Below are 12,932 nucleotides of genomic sequence, written 5' to 3'. Positions count from 1 at the left end.
CATGGTTTTGGTGTATCATCTGACTGTAGAGGTAAACTACATTACCCACTATCCTCATCTAAGATGACAGTATCCCTACTGAATGCCAGTGGTGGAACCTCAGAGGAGGAAGGGAAGGACCATCCATCCTCAGTGAATTTCATAAATACAAATAGTGAAACATGAAAGTTATCCTTTTTAGATAAAACTATACTAAATCTATTCACGTCACCTAATTATTAAAACACATTGGTTTGCAATATTCTACAGTAGCCTCAACAGCACTCTGTAGGTAGCACCATGGTGTAGCCAGAGGACAGCTAGTTTCCATCCTCCTCCAGGTACATTGACTTCAATAAAAAAAACTAGGAGGCTCATGGTTCTCACCCCCTTTCATAGACTTACACAGTAATTATGACAACTTCCTTAGGGTGTCCTCCAACCTATCAGAGCTCTTGCAGTATGAAGTGACATGTTGTCCACCCAATCAAAGGATCAAATAAATCTAGTACTGAAAGCTACAGCTAGCAAGCACTGCAGTGTATAAAATGTAAACAGTTAACTCAAAGATAAAGACAATAGTTAAACAGTTTAGAACAAATACATTTCTTTAAAAATGAAGGAGAAGCAAGAAAGCTATATTTCAGTGTTTTTTTTTCACTTTCACTTAGTGAATATGGTTTAGCCTACTCAAACACCCGGCTCAAAGAGAAAGGGATGCTATGTTGGATAGCCATAGCCAGCTAGCTAACACTGGAACCCTTCCAAGTCAAGGCTTTTGGTTTTATTAATTTATTGCCACCGGGGTCTGACGGTGAAACTGCTTTCTGACTGTACACTGTACTGCATGATTGTAGTGGGTTTACTAACACGTTAGTTCTAGTAGCTATGTCGTTAGCTAATATGATCACAACGAGGTAGGCTGTGTGTAGCGGTTAGTGGATATGATATAAAGGTTTGGCTTGTATAATTCCTTCTCGCACCTACATGCTCTCCTCCTCTCACCTTTTCCTTTGCTTGTGGACTTCAGTGCACAACACATCAGCTGTCTGTGATCAGGATGAAAAATCCTTTCCAACGAGAAAAATGATCATGCTGTTGGTATGTGGCTGCTATCCAGGCTGTATCACATCCAGCCGTGATTGGGAGTCCCATAGGGCGTTGCTCAATTGGCCCAGCATCATCTGGGTTTGGCCGGGGTAGGCCGTCATTGTAAATAAGAATTTGTTCTTAACTTACTTGCCTAGTTAAATAAAGGTTAAATAAAATAAGGTGAACTGTGTTTGCATGTGATCAGGGGTGTATTCATTCCGTCGATTCTGTTGAAAAAACGTTTCATAAACTGAAGCAAAGTGAACTAAATGAGGATAAACATACCTGAATTGTCCAATAGAAATGTTTGTTTGCAACTGTTGGACTAATGATAACCCATCAGCTAGATGCAAGCAAGAGTGTGCAAGGCGGTATTGAATGTGTGACTGATTACTCAAAATGTTTTCTTGACCTGTGCACCTACATTGTAAACTTTAATTCAAAGGCTAGGTTGAAGCAACCTCATGATGGCTATAGGGAAAATTTGAAAATCATGTAGTAAACTAAACCTATCGATGTTACATCACCCACATCCAGATAGCTGATGTTCTGAAAGAGCTGCAAAATCTGAACCCTGACAAATCAGCTGGGCTGGACAATCTGGACCCTCTCTTTCTAAAATTATCCGCTGCAATTGTTTCAACCCCTATTACTAGCCTGTTCAATCTCTCTTTCGTATCGTCTGAGATCCACAAAGATTGGAAAGCTGCTGCGGTCATTCCCCTCTTCAAAGGGGGAGACACTTTAGACCCAAACTGTTACAGACATATATATCTATCCTAACCTGCCTTTCTAAGGTCTTTGAAAACCAAGTTAACAAACAGATCACCGACCATTTCGAATCCCACTGTACCTTCTCCGCTATGCAAACTGGTTTCCGAGCTGGTCATGGGTGCACCTCGGCCACACTCAAGGTCCTAAACTATATCATAACCACCATCGACAAAAGACAATACTGTGCAGCCGTATTCATCGACCTGGCTAAGGCTTTCGACTCTGTCAATCGCCGCATTCTTATCGGCAGACTCAACAGCCTTGGTTTCTCAAATGACTGCCTCGCCTGGTTCACCAACTACTTCTCAGATAGAGTTCAGTGTGTCAAATCGGAGGGCCCGTTATCCAGACCTCTGGCAGTCTCTATGGGGGTGCCACAGGGTTCAATTCTCGGGCCGACTATTTTCTCTGTATACATCAATGATGTCACTCTTGCTGCTGGTGATTCTCTGATCCACCTCTACGCAGACGACACCATTCTGTATACTTCTGGCCCTTCTTTGGACACTGTGTTAACTAACCTCCAGACGAGCTTCAATGCCATACAACTCTCCTTCTGTGGCCTCCAACTGCTCTTAAATGCAAGTAAAACTAAATGCATGCTCTTCAACCGATCGCTGCCCGCACCTGCCCGCCTGCAGAGCATCACTACTCTGGACAGTTCTGACTTAGAATATGTGGACAACTACAAATACCTAGGTGTCTGGTTAGGCTGTAAACTCTCCTTCCAGACTCGTATTAAGCATCTCCAATCCAAAATTAAATCTAGAATCGGCATCCTATTTCGCAACAAAGCATCCTTCACTCATGCTGCCAAACATACTCTCGTAAAACTGACTATCCTACCGATCCTTGACTTCAGCGATGTCATTTACAAAATAGCCTCCAACACCCTACTCAGCAAATTGGATGCAGTCTATTACAGTGCCATCCGTTTTGTCACCAAAGCCCCATATACTACCCACCACTGCGACCTGTATGCTCTCGTTGGCTGGCCCTCGCTTCATATTCGTCGCCAAACCCACTGGCTCCAGGTCATCTATAAGTCTTTGCTAGGTAAAGCCCCGCTGTCATATTCGTCGTAGTGAACAGACCAAGGTGCAGCGGGTATAGTGCTCATCTTCTTTTATTATCGTAATGAAGTGAACACTTAAACAAAAATAACAAACCGACAATCAACAGTTCCGTAAGGTTCTCAGACTATACAGGAAACAACCACCCACAAAACCCAAAGAAAAACACATGCCTCTGATTGGAAACCATACTAGGCCAAACATGGAAAATGAAACATAGAAATAGAAAACTAGAACCAAAATCCCCTAGAACCAAAACCCCCAATACACACAAAACAAACACCCCCTGCCACGCCCTGACCATACTACAATTACAAATGACCCCTTTACTGGTCAGGATGTGACACCCGCCTTATCTCAGCTCACTGGTCACCATAGCAGCACCCACCCATAGCACGCGCTCTAGCAGGTATATTTCACTGGTCACCCCCAAAGCCATTTCCTGCTTTGGCAGCCTTTCCTTCCAGTTCTCTGCTGCCAATGACTGGAACAAATTGCAAAAATCACTGAAGCTGGAGACACATATCTCCCTCACTAACTTTAAGCATCAGCTATCAGAGCAGCTTACAGATCATTGCACCTGTATATAGCCCATCTGTAAATAGCCCATTCAACTACCTCATCCCCATATTGTTATTTATATTTTTTTGCTCCTTTGCACCCCAGTAACTCTACATGCACATTCATCTTGTGCACATCTATCACTCCAGTGTTTATTTGCTAAATTGTAATTATTTCTCCACTATGGCCTATTTATTGCCTTACCTCCCTAATCTTACCCCATTTCCACACACTGTAAATATACTTTCTATTGTGCTATTGACTGTACATTTGATTATTCCATGTGTAACTCTGTGTTGTTGTTTGTGTCGCACTGCTTTGCTTTATCTTGGCCAGGTCGCAGTTTAAAATGAGAACTTGTTCTCAACTGGCCTACCTGGTTAATAAAGGTGAAATAAAATAAATAATAATAAATAAAAAGAAATAATTGAGCTGGTGTGACGACCCTCCCCCTCTGTCTGCCGTATTCTCTCTCTTTGCTCTTGTTTCCTTATTAGGATGCCGGTGGGCGGAGCTGGGAGGGTCGTCAGCTACATGGGAAACACCTTGGCCCGGGTGTGTCCCAGCATAAATAGACCTCTTCCACAGTCATTGGAAAGACTTTCTCCATGCAGACACTTTTGTTGATTTCTGTTGTGGTAGTTTTTTGGTTATTTGCTTTGGCACTCTTCAACACCCTGCACTATTACATTACATTCATGCATGCAAAACACTCACTTACACTACTGATTACACACACCATTGTTCATTGTTTTTAGTTACTTTAGTTAATAAATATATATTTTGATATTCCTTGTCTCCACGTTGTCTTCCTTTTGTTACGAACTCTGAGCCGGTTCGTAACACTGGGGTGAATGAAATATGAACGATAGTCATTCAATATGCTGTAATAGAAATAAGGCCATGCTCATAAAAACAAGTATCGTCCTCCATCTTAAACGTCACCGACCGCCACTGCTGAATACATGTCGCTGTCTGGCCGGTACCGAGGAGGACGAGATGCTGTGCGAAACGAAGTGCAGCGGAAAGAAAATGTCATCCTGCTCGGACAGGTACAGCTTCTTGCACCATAGAGTATTTCATACTATCCTTTAAATCAACTGAGGTTTAGAATAATACTAAATTATATTACTATTTGCTAACCACAGCAGCATATGCGTCCTTCTCGTTGTAGCCTAATCTACTACGGCATAATTTGACCTCCCCGAGCGCAGTGGGTTTGTTAAATTGATACAAATGCCCACCTGCGCGTAACACACAGTCAAGGTTGGCTATATAAAATAATGTTTGAAGCATTGCACATTTGATTAAATTACCAGGTGGTTACTGAATCAGGTATCAAGTTTGATCATTAACCAATTATCATTTTAATGCGCCTGTGATGTCGTTACCAATAAAGTCTCCGTCACCAAGCAGACGCGTAACAGGATCCGTCTAATGGACATCTGCCTTGTATCTACCACATAACATAATGACATACTATTTATTGCATTGCTCTGCTATCAATATGTATCTGTTGAAATTGTAGCATTTGGGTGTATGTAGTTTTATGCATTACAATAACTAGGTAGAGAATGGTAAGAAATGAAGTAACATCAATTGCCACATGCCACAATGGACACATGCTGAATGAAATGCAGTGCCCTGGCATTGTGCAAGAAAGATGCTGATAAACATGATAATCAGACAAACACTTGCCCTGCAGTATTATGCCTGCCTGCCTCCTGCCTGCCTGCCCTCTGCCTGCCCTCTGCCTGCCTTCTGCCTGCCCTCTGCCTGCCCTCTGCCTGCCTTCTGCCTGCCTTCTGCCTGCCCTCTGCCTGCCCTCTGCCTGCCCTTCTTGGAGGTTGCACACATTAGCCTCGACTTGCTCCAGCAATTCTAACACCATGTTGAGGTCTGGCTCACTCGAGACTATGAACTTGAAGATGAAGAGCAGCAGAGGAAGTCTTGGTGTAAACAGGCCTCTATTAATAACAGCCAAGCAACTCTGTGGTCCTCGTAAACACACTCAGACTACAGAGGGGGGGGGGCAGGTGGCCAAAAAGTAGGGCTAAAAGGAGAGAAATGGTGACATTTTCCTTTCTCCCCTCTGAGCTGAGATGACGGAAGAGATCTAAGAAGAGGAAAGGAGAGTACGTAGCGGAACCAGAGAGAGGCTGGATTCAGTGGGTACAATTGCGACAAACGTCTGAAGAGAGATCCAGAGGTTGTGTCTCAATGTAAAGTGTGTCAGGTGGATTGTACCTGTGTTTTTGTGGGGGTTAACTTTAACTACTCAGCAAGCTTTAGCCTGTGTGAGCGCTACTGTGTGAGAACTGTACCGGTTGGGCCTGAGCTGGCGGACAGCCAGCCGTCCCTGTCCAAGGCAAATATGACTCTGCCTGCGTACACTGGCGCCAGAATCTCAGGCTGCTGGACCATGAGGGCCCGAAGGTAAGTGTGTCTGTTTACTCAGTGTTGTCCATGCTTATTGGATTGTATGCTATCTGTCTCTGTTTGAACACTGAGCAACCACAGACAGGGCTGTGGAATTCATTTTGCCTGTGTGTGTGTTGAGAGTGTTGTCCCATCCCATGTCAGTTGAGACATGCTGATGATGAGAGGTGCAGGGAAATGGAGGATCTATCTATGCTCAGAGCTGTTGCAGTTCTGAGCATTTCTGTTGTCTCTGTCTCTCCCCTCTTTAGAAAACAGTGTATGGTGCCAGTGTGGCCATCTTTGAGGGGATCATGTCCTTTGCAGACAAAGAGCTTTTGGAGGTAAGGCTGAATGATCATCACATGTTTAGGGTTTCTTATCTCTTCACTGAATCAGTTGAGTCCTCTGTGACTGCAAGGTACAGGAACATAGTGCTCTATTGTTGCGCTGTCTGTCTCCAGCTCCTAGACATGAAGATCTTGGTGGACACTGACTCAGACATCCGGCTCGTACGTCGGCTGCGCAGGGACATCACATAGCGCGGGCGGGACATCGAGGGTGGTCATCAAGCAGTACAACAAGTTTGTGAAGCCTGCGCTTGAGCAGTACATCGAACCCTACATTCAGCTGGCAGACATCGTTGTGCCACGAGGTGAGTGATACCCATATGGAGCTAATACCCATATGACGGCGTATTTATCCTGCAGATATACTATTATTTCGTAGCAAATCTTCTGTGCAGATATTTTATAATGTTAATTATGAGCTAGCGAAATGTTTCTGGCCAAATGAAAATATGGTTTTTCCAAGTGAAAATATGTTGTTTCCAAGTGAAAATATGTTGAATGTGTACCTCTGCCAGGTGGTGGTAACATGGTGGCCATTTACCTGATAGTCCAACATGTTCACAAGCAGATGGAGGAGGTGAGTGAGCCACAGAACACTGTGCATGAGAAGATGGCGCCACACAGTGGCAGAATGCTGAAGTGTCTGTAGAGGCATAGTGAAGGGATGAGTGGCTGACATCTCTTTGCCTCTTTCTCTCTTTCTTTCTGTTTCTTTCACCCTTTACTACATTCCTGCTCTCGCTCTCTATCTATTTCTCTCTCTCTTTGTGCAGCGCGAGCTCAGTGTCAGGTAGGCGTACACATCTCCAACAGCTCCTCCCTCGTTTCACGCCTCTCTTCCTGGTGTTATTCACAATACCCCCACCAGGTGTCTCAGTGTGACTACGTGGTTGACTTTTACTGAAGAACTAGTGGGAGAGCAGAACAGTCTATTGTCATTGTCACCTATTCAAATGTATTCTCCTTTGTGTTGTTTCATCCAGGGCAGTCCTGGCCTCGGCCCAGCAGACTCAGCCCCTCCCCCAGACCCTCAGAGTGTTGGAGAGTACGCCCCAGGTCAAAGGCCTGCATACCATCATCAGGTCAGATCACAGTCTATGGGTCTAGAGCCAAACTGATGTCCACAGACACTTCTGTCTTCCAGACGGTATTTGCCGGGTCATAGAGCTTAGCAATGAGAGGCATTCAGGTCTTTTCTCATTCTCCTCTCCAACTCATTTGTGTAATCCAGGAATCAGGAGACCAGTCGAGAAAAGTTAATCTTCTACTCCAAGAGGTTGTTGCGCCTCCTTATTGAACATGCTCTAACATTCCTGCCCTCTCAGGTATGTGGACATTTTTCACCATATTATAGTGTATTTAATTGTAATATGTTATTTGGTTTGATAGTGATTTGACATAATGTAACTGACTTTATCCCTATTGTATCATGCCACAACCCTGAACGATACAGACCCCACAGGGCCATGAGTATGAGGGGAAGAGAAGCCTCAGTGGATAAGGGGTGGGTACTATACAGTCATTGGTAATACTCCTATTTTGCTCCACTGTGTGTGTTTGGTGTTCCTTTCTAATAGTGCAGAGTTTGTGTTTGTAACCATGCTGAAGCTGGATCCTCCTCTCTCCAGATCACAGGTGTGTCCATCCTGCGGGCAGGGGAGACCATGGAGTCTTCCCTGAGGGTGGTGTGTAAGGATGTCCGCATCGGCAAGATCCTCATCCAGACCAACCTGGACTCAGGAGAACCAGATGTACTTTAGAATGTAACAGAATAGAATAGATCTTTATTGGCTGAAGAGAGAAGTGGTCTTGTTTAGAATAGTCACACTTATATCCGCCTCACTGGGTGTCTCCTTAGTAACCAGATCTGCCTCCTCTGCCTCCTCCACCTCCTGATCATATCTCCGTGGTAACCCTGTTTCTCCTTCCTCCTCTCTCTGCCCATCCCTTTCCAGCTGCATTACCTGCGTCTGCCCAAAGACATCAGTGAGGAACATCTCATTCTAATGGACAGCACTGTGTCTACAGGCGCTGCAGCCATGATGGCTGTGAGAACCCTATTGGTAAAGTAGCAATTGACATCCCTATCCCATAATAACTGATAGTCCCCCCACTTCATGATTAATCATTATAGTAACCATAGAATTATAATTAGTATTTCTGTTTCTATGAAAGTAACCCCCATTACCCACCATACTAAATGGCTGGGTTTTAAAAAGATGGCATAGCATTGATTGTGTGTTGTGTTAAATGAGTGTTGTGATGTATCTGTGCAGGACCACAAGGTGCAGGAGTAGAAGATAGCGTTGGTCTCTCTGCTGATGGCAGGGTTGGGGGTGCACTCGGTGGCCTACGCCTTCCCCAAGGTCAAAATCATCACCACCGCTGTGGACAAGGGTGTTGATGACTTCCTCCAAGTCATTTCTGGGATTGGTGGGTTTGGCTCTGCTGTAGCACTCTGGTTATGTGTTATGGACAGTGGTGGAAGTCAGTGATGTACGTATTCTGTACTCTGTGTAATGTAAGTTAACTCTGTGTCATACAACTCAAACTGTGTATCTGTGTGTTCTGTTGATACAGGGGACTTTGGGGACCGCTACTTTGGGACAGATCGTGGAACATCAGGCTCGAATGATGATGGGGAACAGGAGTGACCGAAACAACATACAAAGAACTTGGTTCTGTGAAACACAAGGTTAAAGGCTAGCCTTGTGAAACCAGACTGTGTGCTTGCCAGATCAGGCTGCTTTAACAAGGCTAGTTAAGGGCAGGACTTCCTGGCAACACCAGTCACATTCCATTAAGCTGCTATACAGTAGATGGACCCAACAAAGGTTCTCTATAAACAAGTCAATACTCAAATGTATATACAACAATACATTTTGTATTCTATTATAGGGTTTATATTAGATGTTAATGGGTCATTATTCTATTTATACAGTTGTATTTTTCAGTTCTGGACTGCTCAAGCAAGCTAATGTTTATAATGTATATGGTGCTACATGAAACTGAATCAGTTTCATCCCCTCAATACACTATCTTGAAATCACCTAGCTATTTGTTTTTTATTGTCAGATGATAATTGGCAATAGTATATTAAATATAACATTATTGAAAGTTTATGTATGTTTTATTAGGTAGAGAAGCTTTCTAGCCTGTAGGGGGGAGCATTGTTCAATTATAGTTGCTGTGTTGCCATGTTGCGTGTGCTCCCAGATACTCAAAGTACACTAGAAACCATATGACGGCCTGTAATTGGTGCATTTCATTCAACTCATTTCATTGAGTGAATTGACAAATCATGTACAGGGAAATTGGCCATTATTTTCAAGTATTTGAAAAGGTTTTGAAATTTGAAAGGTAGTGAGTGGAAATGGCATTGAATCCTCTCCACCCATGATAGAGATGTTCGAAAACAGTCACTAGAAATTTGTTGAGGATGATCTTCACCTGAACAAAGAGATCATGACATGTCCTGATGCCCAATGCTAAATACCAAATATTAGATATCTTTGTATCTTTCTTACCCCGTTTTTTAAGGGATGTGACATCCATTTGTACATTACGTTTATTGTATTCATTTTTACCTAACATAGTATACACACATGTATGAGTGTTGAATGTATTTTATCTCTGCCTCTATGATTGACAAGCATAGCCTACATTTAGTCATGAGAGAACACTGTTTTGGGGGAATCTCTTTTTCTCTGTGATAACCCTTCCAGAGTGGGTGACTGTGATCATGGATGTCATGCTGTATTCTCCAAGACAGCACAAGACCCAGCCTGCCCATGTGACTACTGCCTCAAGGTTAACCTGTTACTATGGAGACAAGCCCACCAATGAAAATTCAGCAGACAGTTGCAATGTTGACTGCAAGCTTTTTGTTTTAAGGGTGACCTATTTTGTTCTACAGCTAGTCAGACACACACACACACACACACACACACACATAAACAAGGATACTCACACACATTGAGATTTATAGACTGTAGGAGGTTATAAGGATACACAAAATAAAAACACTCAAAGATAAACAAAAAAGCTTTTTCATTCATTTTAAGATTACAGTTTCTTGCTTGAGCACATTTGTCTAAACAGATTTCACTTTTTCAAAATAATTACCACGCAGCCCAAAACATGTTGGCCAAAATGACACATTTAATTAGCAAAATGCATTAAGGCTCTCAAAACATGAAATACATTACGCCAAATCAACTACCTCCATCAAAACATACAACTTGTTATCTAATGAAAAGTTATTTCAATCAATCGTTGCACAATGGCCCAATAAATACTACCTACAACTCTCAATATTGTCTAACAGGGTTAACCCTGCCATTTGTTGATACTATAATTATAAAAGACAGCAAAACATAATCACAGCATAGGCTGTATTCTTTTTTTCCTAAAATGATTTTACCAAAGATGATGAATGCAGAAAGAATGTCACTCAATCATTTTTAGAAAATTAAAAAATAGATTAAAAAATAAATAAAAAAGGAATGTCACTCAATGTCACGCCCTGACCTGAGAGAGCCGTTTCTCTCTGTTTGGTTAGGTCAGGGTGTGACATGGGGTGGGCATTCTATGTCATATATTTCTTTGTGTTTGGCCGAGTATGGTTCCTAATCAGAGGCAGCTGTCTATCGTTGTCTCTGATTGGGAATCATACTTAGGCAGCCCTTTTTCCCCACCTTCAGTTGTGGGATCTTGTTTTTGTACAGCTCTGTGTAAGCCTGCATAACGTAACATTTGTTTTCCTTTCGTTATTTTGTTTAGTGTTCTGAGTTAAATAAAAGTAAACATGAGCACTTCCCACGCTGCACCTTGATCTCCTCCTTATGACGATCATTACACTCAAACATTTTTACAAAATTAAAAAATAGATTAAAAAAATAAAATAAAAAATACGAATAAATAAAAAAGGAATGCCACTCAAGAGCATGAATATCCAGAAACAAAGACTTTATTTTAAAACATTTCATTTTAACTGAGAGAGATGAACAATCTTCCATTACGGACCCCTCTACCCCTCCTTTGTCTTTGCCCTCGGCCTCTAACTTGGTCCATTCTTGCAAACAACTCAGAGGTGACATTTTTTATGCATGAATAATGACTGATTGCTGATTGAACAACCGTGCAGACAAGTTTTGCACACATGCAGAAGAGGTTCACATTCCTGGGAGTAATTTGTATCAGCTGTGACCAAATGTTAGAAGTTGGTTTTGTCACGATTTACTCAACTGAGTTTTGCATCTTTTATAGAGTTGTGTTAACTGTTTTTCAAAAATGTGCTTAGCATTTGCATCGTGTGTGAAAGCAATGAGAAATGATTTACCGTTTCGCAAAAATAATACTGTTGTGCTCAATAGGTTATGATGGAGATCAAGTGTAATATTTTGACATGGCAAATTTGAACATTTATCTCTGGGAAATGCATGAGAGTGTAATTATAGAATAAAGTGAATGGCTGATTATCATGTGAGGAAACAATCCCCCATACATCTACTTGAAAGAATCTGACTTTCTCAATGCCTTAATAGCCAATGAAATCATGTTTTCCTGTGATAAATCTATAGCACTATTGCAGAACCTTTGTCTTCCATTAGTCATCCCCAGTGTTTTTCAGAGTTGCCTTTGGTTTCAGGATCAGTTTGATATTGCTATATGTTTGGCCTACAATGAGGGTTAAAGGCAACCGTGTGTTGGATTTGCGAGTTTGATCTATGTCAATGCTTTGATCAAATCAAATTGTGTTTGGTAGCTATGTACATATAGGTAGTGGTAAAGTGACTACGCTGCAGGATAGATAAGACAGTACCAGCAGAGTATGTGGTGAGTGTGAAAGTGTGGGTGTGTGAGTGTGTGTGTGGCGTCAGTATGCACGTGTGCGCATGTTATGTGTGTGGGTGTGTGTTGGGGTGTCAGTGTAAGTGTGTGGGTAGAGTCCAGTGTGTGTGCATAGAGTCAGTGCAAGAGAGTTGGTGCAACAAAGGGTCAATGCAGGAAGTCCGGGTGGCCATTTGATTAGCTATTAAGCAGTCTTGTTTAGCAGTCTTATGGTTTGGTGGTAGAATCTTTTCATGGTCCTGTTGGATCCAGACTTGGTGCACTGGTACTGCTTGCCATGAAGTAGCCGAGAGAACAGTCTATGGCTTGGGTGGCTGGAGTCTTTGACATTTTTTTGTGCCTTCCGGTCATGTGCTTTGCAGTTGCCGTACCAATCGGTGATGCAGCCCGTCAAAATGCTCTCAATTGTGCAGCTGTAGAACTTTTTGAGGATCTGAGGGCTCATGCCATCTTTTCAGCCTCCTAAGGGGGAAGAGGTGCTGTCGTGCCCTATTCACAACTGTATGGGTATGTGTGGACCATGTTAATTCCTTAGATCATGATGTTATAAAAGACATAATGATGATAATAATAATAATAGCTTATCAGATCATGAACAGTGCATATGGAAAAGGGTCAAATGGAAAGGCTGCTTTCGACTGTGCTGTGTTTTAGTGAAGTTAGCTGGCATGGTTGGACAAATAATTTTTACCTTCTGGTAAAGGTAATCCTATCTAATAAAAGGCATATGAGTTGTAAGTCGCTCTGGATAAGAGCGTCTGCTAAATGACTTAAATGTAATGTAAATGTAAATGTTTAGATTTTTTTTAAAGTGAAGCTTAGAGAAAACCCA

At 42.4% G+C, this 12,932-nt stretch overlaps 1 pseudogene; it reads left to right on the top strand.

Annotated features, from left to right (window-relative positions):
- The first annotated feature begins 4,407 nt into the window (after positions 1-4,407).
- On the top strand, positions 4,408-10,291 carry LOC115168057 (uridine-cytidine kinase-like 1; annotated as a pseudogene).
- The last annotated feature ends 2,641 nt before the right edge of the window (positions 10,292-12,932 follow it).

Source organism: Salmo trutta, chromosome 30 (genome assembly GCF_901001165.1).
Source record: "Salmo trutta chromosome 30, fSalTru1.1, whole genome shotgun sequence".
In the NCBI taxonomy this organism is placed as follows: Eukaryota; Metazoa; Chordata; class Actinopteri; order Salmoniformes; family Salmonidae; genus Salmo; species Salmo trutta.
This window is presented reverse-complemented; position numbering and strand designations above follow the sequence as displayed.